The sequence below is a fragment of the Schistocerca serialis genome, chromosome 5, assembly GCF_023864345.2.
Source record: "Schistocerca serialis cubense isolate TAMUIC-IGC-003099 chromosome 5, iqSchSeri2.2, whole genome shotgun sequence".
In the NCBI taxonomy this organism is placed as follows: Eukaryota; Metazoa; Arthropoda; class Insecta; order Orthoptera; family Acrididae; genus Schistocerca; species Schistocerca serialis.
This window is the reverse complement of record NC_064642.1, coordinates 86906610-86923358: the sequence shown is the minus strand read 5'-3', so window position 1 is coordinate 86923358 and position 16749 is coordinate 86906610. Positions and strand designations below refer to the sequence as shown.

General features: G+C 44.1%; 1 protein-coding gene across 2 annotated transcripts in view; it reads left to right on the top strand.

The window, feature by feature from the left end:
- LOC126481682 (H(+)/Cl(-) exchange transporter 4) overlaps positions 1 to 16749 on the top strand; it is a 403512-nt gene that overhangs the window by 320426 nt on the left and 66337 nt on the right. For both annotated transcript variants that reach the window (XM_050105618.1, XM_050105619.1), the window contains one exon: positions 13957 to 14147. The gene's annotated coding sequence lies outside the window, so the exon portion shown is untranslated. The remainder of the gene's footprint in view (positions 1 to 13956; positions 14148 to 16749) is intronic.

The window sequence follows — 16749 nt, the reverse complement described above, 5'->3', positions numbered from 1 at the left end:
TATTGACAAGAAATACTTGCTCGACATTTACAAGAAATCAGGTTACTAACACCCCACCCCCTTTTTTTTTTAAAAAAAAAAAAAAAAAAAGGGCGGGAACAGTTACAATACCCTTGATTAAATATTAACCCTGATCCATTGTTGATGACAAATAGCGGTGATACAATGATGTCAATTTTAAGCTTAAGACAGTTACGACGTCAATTAGAAGTTTCAGCTGAAACTAGGTAACTACTTGACATTTAAATTTAAATCCCCCAACCTAAATCTATTTCAAAAATTTGTAATGATAATTTGTCTTGAATTCAATTTTCGAAACAGTCTTCAGATAAAATCAGTTTAGCAGCAGAACTTAAAATACACAATAACAGTTACAGCGGGACCCCTACTTAAAAGTTTTACGCACCCGATTTCACTCGTGGCACAGTTTAGGATTTACACAAGAGGTGTACGGAATTACCAGAAATTTCAAAATAAGTTTAGGCGAAGAGCGCCTTCAGATGAACCCCAAATAAGAAGACACGCATTATTCAATTACAAAAAGTGATTACTTAATCCGAGGATTGATCTGCAGAATTAGAATTCATCCACTTCTACCTCATTGGGTTTGCAGTGCCGCAAGCTTTCAATCATATTTAATTTCACACTTTAGTCCTGCGTACATTTATAGGCGATGCGTTATACACATCATTAAAGTGGCATGATAAAACCTGAAACATACATCATTTACCAGCGGTGCCACACATACACACAACACAAATGACGCCTACAAGGGCAAGCTCAATGACAACCTTTACGTAATGAACAGATAAAATAAACAGATCACCATCTATTGGATAGTATAACGAGTCGTCTTCGCGTGGAGTGAACAACCAGTGTGCAGCGACAGTGCAGTGAAGGCTCTACAGACCTTTCAGCTTTACTTTGACCGACAATCACTTCTGGACAACGGATACGGGATGCGGTAGCGTAAACACTGCTCACTGTCAACACTTGAATCTGAAATAGGTGGTTATTTTCAGACAAATGACCCTCAACTCCAGTGAGGCCATGCTGTCACTCCGTGTCCAGACAAGACATTTTCCGACACAAACACGGGTCTGTTCCCAGCACCGGCCCCGCTCACCACCTTCCTCGTGCCTCTGCTAACCTAAAACCTCCTCACTGACCCGCACGCATCACCTAGCGGACCACGTTCACACGACAAGTTACTCACTTGCAAAAAAAATCTGTACCACCGCCGACTCCACCAGAGCGGTACAAAGTCGAGAAAATACAAAATAACTCTCTGCAGGGTTCCGCGCATGACCCAATCATGTTGATTGCATTTTTTCTGCAGTTAAACATTTATCTGTTCTCTGAAAGCAATGTGTTGATGTTACTAATTACCCTATTAGCTACATTATTTACAATAGGGTTCACATATTTTTCAGTAACGCTTATATCCAGAATGAAATTTTCACTCTGCAGCGGAGTATACGCTGATATGAAACTTCCTGGAGGATTAAAACTGTGCGCCGGATCGAGACTCGAACTCGGGACCTTTGCCTTTCGCGGCCAAGTGCTCTACCATCTCTACCATGACTCACGACCTGCCCACACGGCTTCAATTCTGCCACTACCTCGTCTCCTACCTTCCAAACTTCACAGAAGCTCTTCTGTGACGGGTCGTGAGTCCTGCTTGGGTAGCTCACATGGTAGAGCACTTGCCCGCGAAAGGCAAAGGTCCCGAGTTCGAGTCTCGATCCGGCACACAGTTTTAATCCGCCAGGAAGTTTTACATCAGCGCACACTCCGCTGCAGAGTGAAAATCTTATTGTGGAAACATCCCCCAGCCTGTGGCTAAGCCATGTCTCCGCAATATCCTTTTATCCAGGAGTGCTAGTTCTGCATGGCTCGCAGAAGAGCTTCTGTGAAATTTGGAAGAGGAGACGAGGTACTGGCAGAAGTGAAGCTGTGGGGGCGGGCTGTGAGTCGTGCTTGGGTAGCTGAGATGGTAGAGCACTTGCCTCGAAAGGCAAAGGTCTACATCTACATCTACATTTATATTCCGCAAATCACCCAACTGTGTGTGGCGGAGGGCACTTTACGTGCCACGGTCATTACCTCCCTTTCCTGCTCCACTCGCGTATGGTTCGCGGGAAGAACGACTGCCGGAAAGCCTCCGTGAGCGCTCGAATCTCTCTAATTTTACTTTCGTGATCTTCTCGGGAGGTATAGGTAGGGGGAAGCAATATATTCGATACCTCATCCAGAAACGCACCCTCTCGAAACCTGGACAGCAAGCTACACCGCTATGCAGAGTTCGAGTCTCGATCCGGCGCACAGTTTTAATGCACCAGGAAGTTTCAATACTTATATCATTCGCAAAGAGGGAAACGATTGAATCATCCGTCATATTTGGTGGCAGATAATTGATACCACATCAGCAAAAAACAGCAGACCAGAATAGAACCTTGTGGGATCCCCCCACCCCCTACTTAACATGACCTCTGTCAGATTCAAATCTACACATTCTCCACCACACTATAGCTTACGCAATAGGGATGTAGCGGGTGATCAAAAAGTCAGTATAAATTTGAAAACTGAATAAATCACGGTTGGTTGATTGGTTTTTGGGGGAGGAGACCAGACAGCGAGGTCATCGGTCTCATCGTATGAGGGGCGGATGGGGAAGGAAGTCGGCCGTGCCCTTTGAAAGGAACCATCCCGGCATTTGCCTGGAGCGATTTAGGGAAATCACGGAAAACCTAAATCAGGATGGCCGGACGCGGGATTGAACCGTCGTCCTCCCGAATGCGAGTCCAGTGTGCTAACTACTGCGCCACCTCGCTCGGTAAATCACGGAGTAATGTAGATAGAGAGGTACAAATTGACACACATGCTTGGAATGACATGGGGTTTATTAGAACCAAAAGTTCAAAAAATTTCCGACAGACGGCGCTTCATCTGATCAGAATAGCAATAATTAGCATAACAAAGTAAGACAAAGCAAAGATGACGTTCTTTACAGGAAATGCTCAATATGTCCACCATCATTCCTCAACAATAGCTGTAGTCGAGGAATAATGTTGTGAACAGCACTGTAAAGCATGTCCGGAATTATGGTGAGGCATTGGCGTCGAATGTTGTCTTTCAGCATCGCTAGAGATGTTGGTGGATCACGATACTTGCGACTTCAGGTAACCCAAAAGCCAACAATCGCACGGACTGAGGTCTGGTGACCTGGGAGGCCAAGCATGACGAAAGTGGCGGCTGAGCACACGATCATCACCAAACGACGCGCGCAAGAGATCTTTCACGCGTCTAGCAATATGCGGTGGAGCGCCGTCCTGCATTTTGGTTCTAATAAAACCCCATGTCATCGCAAGCAAGTGTGTCAATTTTTACCTCTCTATCTACGTTATTCCGTGGTTTATTAAGTTTTCACATTTATACTGACTTTTTGATCACCCGGTATACAGGGTGTTACAAAAAGGTACGGCTAAACTTTCAGGAAATATTCGTCACACACAAATAAAGAAAAGATGTTATGTGGACATGTGTCCGGAAACGCTTAATTTCCATGTTAGAGCTCATTTTAGTTTCGTCAGTATGTACTGTGCTTCCTCGATTCACCGCCATGATTTCGTACGGGATACTCTACCTGTGCTGCTAAAACATGTGCCTTTACAAGTACGACACAACATGTGGTTCATGCACGATGGAGCTCCTGCACATTTCAGTCGAAGTGTTCGTACGCTTCTCAACAACAGATTCGGTGACCGATGGATTGGTAGAGGCGGAGCAATTCCATGGCCTCCACACTCTCCTGACCTCAACCCTCTTGACTTTCATTTATGGGGGCATTTGAAAGCTCTTGTCTTCGCAACCCCGGTACCAAATGTAGAGACTCTTCGTGCTCGTATTGTGGACGGCTGTGACACAAAACGCCATTCTCCAGGGCTGCATCAGCGCATCAGGGATTCCATGCGACGGAGGGTGGATGCATGTATCCTCGCTAACGGAGGACATTTTGAACATTTCCTGTAACAAAGTGTTTGAAGTCACGCTGGTACGTTCTGTTGCTGTGTGTTTCCATTCCATGATTAATGTGATTTGAAGAGAAGTAATAAAATGAGCTCTAACATGGAAATTAAGCGTTTCCGGACACATGTCCACCTAACATATTTTCTTTCTTTGTGTGTGAGGAATGTTTCCTGAAAGTTTGGCCGTACCTTTTTGTAACACCCTGTATGCAGGAAATACTATGAGTCCCCAGTTGGTCGAAGATGTTTTAATTTCAGCCTTTCAGTCTAGTTGGACACGCGGATACTACCTGTCAGCCTCCTTCGCTACTCCTGCAATACGTTTCTGTTGTGCTGCACAGTGGGAGCGGTCCCGACACGTCGCAGCCCGCTCGCGCTATCAGAACACGCCGCCCGCTGACGCCTCGCCGCAGGCCTGCCTGTCACCGTGATAAGGCGGCTAACTCACGCCCTTCCGTCTCCCTGCTCGCACTACGTGAACAAGCGTACGCAGGGCCCCGGGCGACAGCTCTGCTCCTACAAAGTGTGGTTACCACTCATTACAGAGCCAGCTGCAGCTGAAATACGATCTGCTCTGTATGAACGTGATGTGGTCTATCGGGGGGACCCTACCTCAGCACTTCCACCTTACGTTAAAAGATAAACAAACCAGCAGTTGAACAGGACAAAATTCCTACGTTATCTCCTTTAGATTTATTTGCTGAAGTTTTGCATTGTACCGAACGGAGATAAAAAAAGAATCTCCATCAGTGCCCCAGTTTGCTCCATAGACAACGATTCTGGCGCGCGCTTTGTAATTACAAAAGGCTGTCAAGTACGAGTAAGATTCGCGTACTGAGGGTTCCGTACAAACTTAATTACGTATATAGACGGTTCATCTAATCCGGGAATCAAGAATCTCGATCATTTTTGTCTGCTGTCGACATTGATAGTGGCAAAATATCGGTCCCGGGGATTCCAAGATTTTCAAGAATGTTTTAAGAATGAGACTTTCACTCTGCAGCGGAGTGTGCGCTGATATGAAACTTCCTGGCAGATTATAACTGTGTGCCGGACCGAGACTCGAACTCGGGACCTTTGCCTATCGCGGGCAAGTGCTCTACCAACCTTTTTTTTTAATCTCATTTTGTTCGTTGTATCTGCTCGGGGCGGACGTCGCAATACACCCGTTTCAGTTCGTCGTTAATCCATTAACTCAGTTTTTTTTATTACAGAGCGCAGCTAACCCTCTGACCGTGCCGGCACCAACTGAGCTACCCAAGCACGACTCGCGCCCCGTCCTCACAGCTTTACTTCCGAAAAGGTCCCGAGTTCGAGTCTCCGTCCGGTACACAGTTTTAATCTGCCAGGAAGTTTCAAGAATGTTTTAGTTTCAATATCATAAATGTGACATAAAGTCATGGAGGTGGCAGGAGACCTTATTATAATAATCTGGAGTTCTTCATTCAGGTTGACTGAGCCTAATGGTAAAAGGCAAACGCCGGCCAGAGTCGCCGAGCGATTCTAGGCGCTAAAGTCTGGAACCGCGCGACCGCTACGGTCGCAGGTTCGAATCCTGCCTCGGGCATGGATGTGTGTGATGTCCTTAGGTTAGTTAGGTTTAAGTAGTTCTAAGTTCTAGGGGACTGATGACCACAGCAGTTAAGTCTCATAGTGCTCAGGGCCATTTGAACCATTTTTAAAAGGCAAACAACAGGTAATGAATGACTTTACTGCTCATATGACTAGTCTGCGAATGTTTGTTTCAGATACAAGTTGAAACACTGTATTTACGTGCAGTAATCGCACCTCGATATCTGATGATGGATAAATTCGGAAACGCGTCATATGAGCAATAAAGTCATTCCTTGCCTGATGTTTGACTTTTACCACTGCAACCCAATCAATCTGAATGCAGAACTACAGACTGCCTCACTTCAAGTTTGACGTCGGATAATAATTGCCAAAAGAAATACATTTTTCGTGTCATGTAATTACAAATTACAAACTTTTGGACTTTTTTCCTTTACTTGTTCTCCGAAACCTTGTTTCTTGCCAAATTTCATGATTCTAGGCCAAAGGGAAATACTATATAGGTTTTGACGAGTGACAAGTTTGTTTGGGTGGCCATCCTCCGCAGGAAGCACAGAAATATTTGTTTTGTAAATAAAAGCGCCTTTCCTTGCTCTAACTTAATTTCGGGAATAAAGTGGTAGTGCGACCTCCAGACCAGATGAGAGGAAACGCAGATTGCAAGAAACTGTTCAAATGGTTCAAATGGCTTTGAGCACGATGGCACTTAACATCTGAGGTCATCAGTCCCCTAGAACTTAGAACTAATTAAACCTAACTAACCTAAGGACGTCACACACACCCATGCCCGAGGTAGGATTCGAACCTGCGACCGTAGCAGTCACGCGGTTCCGAACTGAAGCGCCTAGAACCACTCGGCCACTGCGGCCGGCCAAGAAACTGTAAGTATTTAGTTATTTACATAAAAAACGCGACGTGAACTGTTTGATAAACCAAAAGTAACAAAAATGTATCCTTATAGATCCCACTGAAAATGTCTTAGAGCAAGAAAAAGGCGAAACGCTTCTGGGAAGAATATGTTGCAGCAAGAAAAGACGGTTTTATTTACAAAACAATTGTTTGATGAGTGAGTTTACGAATATTAAAATATGTGACATAAATGGCCGTATGTTTTGAGTGCATTGGCTTAGAAGCTTAAATTTTCTACACGGCCATGGGATCATGGACCTCAGTGTGTGACATCAATTTTAACTTGATGCGGCAACCCGTTCCTGAGAAACAGAGTTTTTAACAGTGGGACAGGCAGATAGATAGATAGACGAACAACAAAGAGATCCTATAAGTGTTCCGTTTTTACTGACTGAGGCACGAAACCCTAAATGATGCTGAGTCGGGAAAGCATGACGCATAGAAAAATAAAAAGAAATTATATCAGTAATTCTAGGAATATTTTCAGTAACTTTTGACATCGGAATTTATACAACTCTGGAGTACCACAAAGTAACAGGTAAATTACTTCTTTATCGTATTTTTTACTTTGCCAAAAATCGCAAATGATGATGATTTGCATGTAGGACGCTCTACTGCAGCGTCATGGTCGCTCCTGCTTTCACAGACAAGACTATGTATAAGTATCTTTAATAAAAGGGCCTCTAATTTGGATCTTCTTATTCTCTCTCTCCCACCCACTCCCCCTCCCTCCCTCTCTCTCTCCCTCTCTCTCTCTCTCTCTCTCTCTCTCTCTCTCTCTCTCTCTCTTACACACACACACACACACACACACACACACACGCACACACACACGCGCGCGCGCGCGCGCGCTCACTTGATCGTACGCATGCAAGCATTAACTTATTCCCTTATAACCAGGCTCTCGTGAAATGCATCTTAGAATAAAGATTAGTTGCACTTAAAAACTTGTGTGATATAACTGATCAGCACAGGGCGAGGCGGCTAAGACATTCGACCCCAAATACACTGGTGTGCAAGTAGCTTTCGCATGATGTGTCACTGTCAACTAACATAGCTCGATGAAACCTGGACCATACATAGAAAGAACTGCGGCAGTATAGTACAGAAGATAACTGAAAGAGATACGTAATGGGACAAACAGAAACAACATTTTTATTCAAAGACAATAATCACATTGAAGTCACCGCGATTTACGGTGGTCTCCTGCACATTGCAAAATTTGGGACTTGGTTCTTGATAGTGTGTGTGATGACCACAGACTATGCTGTGCAAGGACCTCCCATGATGGTCACAATTTTGCTAAGGGGTTCTTGTAGTAGGGCGTTACATTGCTCCACTAGCGCGGTTGACAGCTGACAGATGCTCGTTGGTGTATGTGGACGTGCTACAATACGTCTACCTAAACCATCCCAAAGGTGTTCGGTGAGACTGAAGTCGGAGGAATGGGCAGAGCTTTAAATTCTCCGAATATCCTCTCGTTCCCAGAGCACCTCTACCTGAGCTATTCGATGCGATCGCGCTTTCTCATCCATAAAAATGAAGTCAGGACTGAATGCACTTCTGAAAAGACGCACATGAAGAAGTAGTACAGTGCCCAATGACGCTGACCTGTAGTCGTGCCATGTTAAAAGATCTGGAAGTCAGCACGCCCATGAAACATTATGCCTCCCGACACCGTAACATCTCGACCACCAAACGACCATGTTCGACAATTCTTGGCATACCCTCATAAGGCGAGAGGTGTGGAAACAAATGGGGCCGGCCGTGGTGGCCGAGCGGTTCGAGGCGCTTCAGTCTGGAACCGCGCGACCTCTACGGTCGCAGGTTCGAATCCTGCCTCGGGCATGGTTGTGTGTGATGTCCTTATGTTAGTTAGGTTTAAGTAGTTCTAAGTTCTAGGGGACTGATGACCTCAGATGTTAAGTCCCATAGTGCTCAGAGCCAGAAACAAATGCACCCAGAAATATTGTCGAACATGATCGTTTTGGTGGTCCAGGTGTTATGGTGTGGGGAGGCAAAATATTGCATGACCTCCAAATCTCTCAACACGGCACACTCAATGGTCAACATTACTGTAATAGCGTACTCTTTCCCTCGTGCATTCGGCAATGACTTCATTTTTGTGGATGACAACGGGCGACAGCATCGAACCGCGCAGGTAGACGAGCTCTCGGAACGATAGGATATTCGGCGAATTGGCTGGACTGCCCATTCCGCGGACTTAACCCCACCGAGCACACGTGGGATCCTTTGGGAAGATGCATCACGTCCAGACTCACCAACGACTATGCAGCAGTTGTCAAGTTCGATGATGGAAAATGGGCTACCACAAGAATTCCTTCCCAGCCTCATGGCCGGCTTGAGAGTACGTTGCAGAGCATGCACTGCCGTTTGTGGTGATCACATACCCTATTAAGAACCATGTCCCGCCTTTTATAATGTCCAGGGGGCCATTATAAACCGCGTTGACTCCATTATATCTGCATCTAAGTGATAACTCTGCTATTCACAATAAAGTTCATGGCAGAGGGTTCAATGAACCACCTTCAAGATGTCTCTCTACCGTTCCACTCTCAAACTGCACGCAGGAAAAACGAGCACTTAAATTTTTCTGTGCGAGCCCTGATTTCTCTTATTTTATCGTGATGATCATTTCTTCCTATGTAGGTGGGTGGCAACAGAATGTTTTCGCAATCGGAGGAGAAAACTGGTGATTGAAATGTCATGGGAAGATCCCGTCGCAACGAAAAACGCCTTTGTTTTAATGATAGCCACTCCAATTCACGTATCATGTCTGTGGCACTATCTCCCCTATTTCGTGATAATACAAAACGAGCTGCCCTTCTTTGTACTTTTTCGGTGTCATCCGTCAGTCCCACCTGACGCGGATCCCACACCGCACAGCAATACTCCAGAATAGGGCGGACAAGCGTGGTATAAGCAGTCTCTTTAGTAGATCTGTTGAACCTTCTAAGTACGCTGCCAATGAATCGCAGTCTTTGGTTTGCTCTACCCACAATATTATCTATGTGATCGTTCCAATTTAGGTTATTTGTAATTGTAATCCCTAAGTACAATTACAAATAACCTAAATTGAAACGATCACATAGATAATTGTAATCCCTAAATCCCCACCCCCCATGAACCATGGACCTTGCCGTTGGTGGGGAGGCTTGCGTGCCTCAACGATACAGATAGCCGTACCGTAGGTGCAACCACAACGGAGGGGTATCTGTTGAGAGGCCAGACAAACGTGTGGTTCCTGAAGAGGGGCAGCAACCTTTTCAGTAGTTGCAGGGGCAACAGTCTGGATGATTGACTGATCTGGCCTTGTAACATTAACCAAAACGGCCTTGCTGTTGTGGTACTGCAAACGGCTGAAAGCAAGGGGAAACTACAGCCCTAATTTTTCCCGAGGACATGCAGCTTTACTGTATGATTAAATGGTGATGGCGTCCTCTTGGGTAAAATATTCCGGAGGTAAAATAGTCCCCCATTCGGATCTCCGGGCGGGGACTACTCAGGAGGACGTCGTTATCAGGAGAAAGAAATCTGGCATCTACGGATCGGAGCATGGATTGTCAGATCCCTTAATCGGGCAGGTAGGTTAGAAAATTTAAAAAGGGAAATGGATAGGTTAAAGTTGGATATAGTGGGAATTAGTGAAGTTCGGTGGTAGGAGGAACAAGACTTCTGGTCAGGTGAATACAACGTTATAAATACAAAATCAAATAGGGGTAATGCAGGAGTAGGTTCAATAATAAATAAAAAAATAGGAGTGCGGGTAAACTACTACAAACAGCATAGTGAACGTATTATAGTGGCCAAGATAGACACGAAGCCCATGCCTACTACAGTTTATATGCCAACTAGCTCTGCAGATGATGAAGAAATTGAAGAAATGTATGATGAGTTAAAAGAAATTATTCAGGTAGTGAAGGGAGACGAAAATTTAATAATCATGGGTGACTGGAATTCGAGTGTAGGAAAAGGGAGAGAAGGAAACATAGTAGGTGAATATGGATTGGGGCTAAGAAATGAAAGAGGAAGCCGTCTGTTAGAATTTTGCGCAGAGCACAACTTAATCATAGCTAACACTTGGTTCAAGAATCATAAAAGAAGGTTGTATACATGGAAGAATCCTGGAGATACTAAAAGGTATCAGATAGATTATATAATGGTAAGACAGAGATTTAGGAACCAGGTTTTAAATTGTAAGACATTTCCAGGGGCAGATGTGGACTCTGGCCACAATCTATTGGTTATGAACTGTAGATTAAAACTGAAGAAATTGCAAAAAGGTGGGGATTTAAGATGGGACCTGGATAAACTAACTAAACCAGAGGTTGTACAGAGTTTCAGGGAGAGCATAAGGGAACAATTGACAGGAATGGGGGCAAGAAATACAGTAGAAGAAGAATGGGTAGCTCTGAGGGATGAAGTAGTGAAGGCAGCAGAGGATCAAGTAGGTAAAAAGACGAGGGCTAGTACAAATCCTTGGGTAACAGAAGAAATATTGAATTTAATTGATGAAAGGAGAAAATATAAAAATGCAGTAAATGAAGCAGGCAAAAAGGAATACAAACGTCTCAAAAATGAGATCGACAGGAAGTGCAAAATGGCTAAGCAGGCATGGCTAGAGGGCAAATGTAAGGATGTAGAGGCTTATCTCACTAGGGGTAAGGTAGATACAGCCTACAGGAAAATTAAAGAGACCTTTGGAGAAAAGAGAGCCATTTGTATGAATATCAAGAGCTCAGATGGAAACCCAGTTCTAAGCAAAGAGGGGAAAGCAGAAAGGTGGAAGGAGTATACAGAGGGTCTATATAAAGGCGATGTACTTGAGGACAATATTATGGAAATGGAAGAGGATGTAAATGAATATGAAATGGGAGACAAGATACTGCGTGAAGAGTTTGACAGAGCACTGAGAGACCTGAGTCGAAACAAGGCCCCGGGAGTAGACAACATTCCATTGGAACTACTGACGGCCTTGGGAGAGCCAGTCCTGACAAAACTCTACCATCTGGTGAGCAAGATGCACGAGACAGGCGAAATACCCTCAGACTTCAAGAAGAATATAATAATTCCAATCCCAAAGAAAGCAGGTGTTGACAGATGTGAAAATTACCGAACAATCAGTTTAATAAGCCACAGCTGCAAAATACTAACACGAATTCTTTGCAGACGAATGGAAAAACTAGTAGAAGCCAACCTCGGGGAAGATCAGTTTGGATTCCGTAGAAATACTGAAACACGTGAGGCAATACTGACCTTACGACTTATCTTAGAAGAAAGATTAAGGAAAGGCAAACCTACACTTCTAGCATTTGTAGACTTAGAGAAAGCTTTTGACAATGTTGACTGGAATACTCTCTTTCAAATTCTAAAGCTGGCAGGGGTAAAATACAGGGAGCGAAAGGCTATTTACAATTTGTACAGAAACCAGATGGCAGTTATAAGAGTCGAGGGACATGAAAGGGAAGCAGTGGTTGGGAAGGGAGTGAGACAGGGTTGTAGCCTCTCCCCAATGTTATTCAATCTGTATATTGAGCAAGCAGTAAAGGAAACAAAAGAAAAATTCGGAGTAGGTATTAAAATCCATGGAGAAGAAATAAAAACTTTGAGGTTCGCCGATGACATTGTAATTCTGTCAGAGACAGCAACGGACTTGGAAGAGCAGTTGAACGGAATGGATGGTGTCTTGAAGGGAGGATATAAGATGAACATCAACAAAAGCAAAACGAGGATAATGGAATGTAGTCGAATTAAGTCGGGTGATGTTGAGGGTATTAGATTAGGAAATGAGACACTTAAAGTAGTAAAGGAGTTTTGCTATTTGGGGAGCAAAATAACTGATGATGGTCGAAGTAGAGAGGATATCAAATGTAGACTGGCAATGGCAAGGAAAGAGTTTCTGAAGAAGAGAAATTTGTTAACATTGAGTATAGATTTATGTGTCAGGAAGTCGTTTCTGAAAGTATTTGTATGGAGTGTAGCCATGTATGGCAGTGAAACATGGACAATAAATAGTTTGGACAAGAAGAGAATAGAAGCTTTCGAAATGTGGTGCTACAGAAGAATGTTGAAGATTAGGTGGGTAGATCACGTAACTAATGAGGAGGTATTGAATAGGATTGGGGAGAAGAGAAGTTTGTGGCACAACTTGACTATAAGAAGGGATCGGTTGGTAGGACATGTCCTGAGGCATCAAGGGATCACAAATTTAGCACTGGAGGGCAGCATGGAAAGTAAAAATCGTAGAGGGAGACCAAGAGATGAATACACTATGCAGATTCAGAAGGATGTAGGTTGCAGTAGGTACTGGAAGATGAAGGAGCTTGCACAGGATAGATTAGCATGGAGAGCTGCATCAAACCAGTCTCAGGACTGAAGACCACAACAACAACAATCCCTAAGTATTTAGTTGAATTTACAGCCTCAGATTTGTGTGACTTATCGCATAATCGAAATTTAGCTGATTTCTTTTTTTTCGTCGTGTTTATCACCACGTTGAATGACGATAGATTTCAAGAAGTTTATCCAAAGAATGGCATCGAGCAAAACCGAAGTATTGCCAAGGATTAGAACAAGGAAATGGTAGGCGTGGAATGGGGTGACACCAGTTGCGAAGTTACCACATGACCAGCAGCAGACTGAAACAATCTATCAGAAGATTTTTCGCCATTTATTGGACGTTATATACTTTAATACATACGTTCTGTACGGAAAACACCGCTGTGAATTCGTAATTAATCTCTGGAGAAGAGTGGACATGTCCTCTTCACAACAAGGGTTATCAATTGAACGCCTGCCTCGAACATCAAAAGAGACTCGTCTTATAGTAAGTTATTTTACAGAATTTTTGTCAGGCACAACGAAGAAATGGCCATAAAGGAAGGGTAGAGTAAGCAGGAGAAGAGGCCATCGAAACGAGTTATTGTGTGCAAAATGTGAATTCCTCTCTGTACAGCACCATGCTTTGAAATATTCCACACAGAAAACGACCTGTAATTATGTGAAAATAAAATTTCGTCCTCTCCTTTAATACTGTCTATTGGATCCTAATCCACTTTAGTTTTGGTCCATAAACTAAAACCAATATAGAAACGTTTTCATAGGTCAGCATGTTACGTGGCACGATTGTGTCAGCCAGCGATGGAGGAAATTACCCACTGAGCCAGAGAAGCACGTACGAAAAATACCCACTTACGAGGTTAATTTCGAATCAGCTGATGTGACACGTCAAAGCTTTGCGGTCACGGAGTGTGCTCGCATTGCTAAGTTTATTCGAGAGTTTTCCGCTTCAGGCAGGGCCATAAATCGAGTCCTGGTGTGACACACAGTTGAGTCTGTGAGGAACTTCTAAAATATTGATTTGTTTTGTACGTGTTGTGTCCTTTAGCGAGAGTGTAGATACTACGGATCCTTCTTCGACCCGCAGGTTGTGTAAGGGGGAGCGGCGCTGCAGCTGGTGGTTCCATTGCCTCGGCGACAGTCACCTGTTGTCGGGAGGATTAGCAGCACAGCGCAGCTGGTGCTGCCACGACCAGTCAGCGGAAGCGGCGGACTCTGGTGGCAGCCCGCGTCATTTCGTCGTGTTTGGCTCCGTCAGCCGCGCATGCTGCACCGCAGGTGAGCAAACAGTACTTTACCTGTGCTTGTGTGTGTGTGTGTGTGTGTGTGTGTGTGTGTGTGTGTGAGGGATGGCGGGGTGGGGGGCGGGGGGTGCGCTGCACTGGCTGGCTGCACTCTGATCCCAGCTGTTCACACCGGATCGAACACGACATCTCAGTTAGTACCTGCAATCAGATACGAAAGAACACCATCAAGTGAAGTAGTATTTGTTAATGCAGACAAGACAAGGCATTTCACTTGCCAGTATCGAGCTGCTCTGGTAGGTAAATTTGAGTTTTCTAGAGGATGTCTGGGATGCATTATACAGACAACCTGTCACTCACTCCAAGAATTCTTCTAGGATTCCACATGGTTTGTTCTCAAGAATGAGAGCGACAGCTAATCGCGCTCTTGAACTAGCACATAGAGAATGCCGTACGCCGCTGCCAAGCAAGTGCCGCAGGAAGGAGTAATCACTGCCCCTGGCAATTGTTTTGTTGTTGGAGTAGAACGGCGCGCGTTCGGTCTCGTCAGGACCATTGATTATGAAAAGCTATAGTCCGCTTCACTAACGGTGGCGGCAGTTCGCATAGGTCGAGACGCGGACTGCATTGTTACCATTTCCAAGCGACAGTTGACGCACGCACAATACGTGCTTTGCATGTGAAGAAAGCTGTATCCTCCAGATTTTTTCTCACTCGTTATGTAGAGTCTTGTCAGTTACCACCGCCATCAGAGACGACAACTCCAACAAATTCAGCAAAAGTTTACTACATTCACGATCACTTTTAATGCTTGCATTTCACAACAAAGCACCCATTGAATGCTCATTGGCTGTCGAGGAACACGAGACGTAGGTACATGGAACAAGCCTAAACTCCACCTCCATCGTTTGTAACCCCAGCTATAGTTGATTGTGAGGTCACAGCTCCAAAATTTGGAAAGCTAAGAAAGGCTGAAAAAGCAGAGTATCAAACATATGCCCTTCAATACCTACAACTTGTGGTCTGTGACATAACTCTCTCTGTTTCGTTTTGTTGTTTTATGTAACGTTTTTGTTCTTGTGGGTGAAAAAATACGCTACACTGGTGTAAGATTCTACAATATTTATTACCGCGTTTTTTATTAGATCACTTTCTTGACAGTCTGCCTGTTCAGTACAAATCTTGTAACTGATTTTAAACTAACTTCCCAATGACCTATAGAACTGGATGAAAGTGCAATATTAATTCACTGTCTTGTTTGGTATGTGGCGGAAGGTCTTTGTGTATCACTGCCATTTCCCCCTTTTCCTGTTTCAGTCGCAAATGGTTCGCGGGAAGAACTATTGTTGGTAAGCCCCGATATCAACTCAAATCTCTCTAATTTTTGTCTTCACGGTCTCTTAGCGAGTTGTATGTAGCAGGTAGCACTATATTGTTAGAATCAAGTGAAGAGAAACTGAAATAAACCGTAAATTTACCACTTGTGTCTGTTGTAATCTCATCAAAATCTTAGAAATCGATTCAAAAATTTCAAAGACAAAAAGCTGAAAATAATTACTTAAATAAAAATAAATTTTTAATATATCACGGTAATTTCTCCTAGCCCCATAGAGACTCCTAGCCCCGCACAGATACTCCTGAAAACTTGAGATAGTCAATTTTTAATAGGTGTGAACATACTCGTAAGATTTAAAATGAAACACATGGGGTTCCTGCAGTGGATAACACAGGGGAGGTGAACAATTCGTGCATCAAAAAGTAAGTTGTGTAATATGAGGGTTATTCAATAAGTAATGCCCCACATTTTTATTTCAGAACTTATTTATTCTTAAGAGTAAGAAATTGATGACAATGTACATCAACATGTCTTGTCCATGTCCTATTTTTCTACGTAGTCTCCATCACGTTCTATAGGCGTACACCAATGCTGTGGAAGAGCACTTATTATCCCTGCTGGTAAAAGCTGTTGCCCTTTATTGTAACCATCTTTTCACTGTGTGACTGACACTTTCGTCACCTTCAAAGTGTGTTCCCCATAGAGAATCTGTAAGGGGCCCATAGAGATGGAAGTCCAATGGTGCCAGGTCTGGATTGTAGGGTGGATCGGACAATGACGTCCAACCCAATTTGGCGGTGTGTTCCTTGGTTCACAGATTTGTGTGTGGGCGTGCATTGTCGTGCTGGAGAGAGATTTCGGCTGGATTCTTGTCCGATCGAACAAGTTGGAAACGGTTCTTGAGTTTATTCAGAGTCTTCACGTATGCCTCTGAATTCATGGTTGACACTCTTGGGATCACATTCTCGAGAATGACGCCATCACAGTTCCACAAGACTGTCACCATGACTTTTCTGGCAGAGAGGGTTGTCTTGAATTTCTTCTTTTGTGGTGAATGAGGATGATGCCTCTCTGTGGACTGCATTTTTGTTTCCGGCGCAAAGTGTTGCAACCAGCTTTCGCCTCCGTAACCATCTGTGACAGAAAGGCCTCCCCGTCAGTCTCAAAATGCTCCAACCATTCACATGAAATGGCCTTTCTTTGAATCTTGTGGTCCACTGTGAGCATTCGTGGAACCCATCATGAGCACCTCTTTCAATATCCGACAGTCTCGATCATTGCAAACGCACTTCCAATGCTG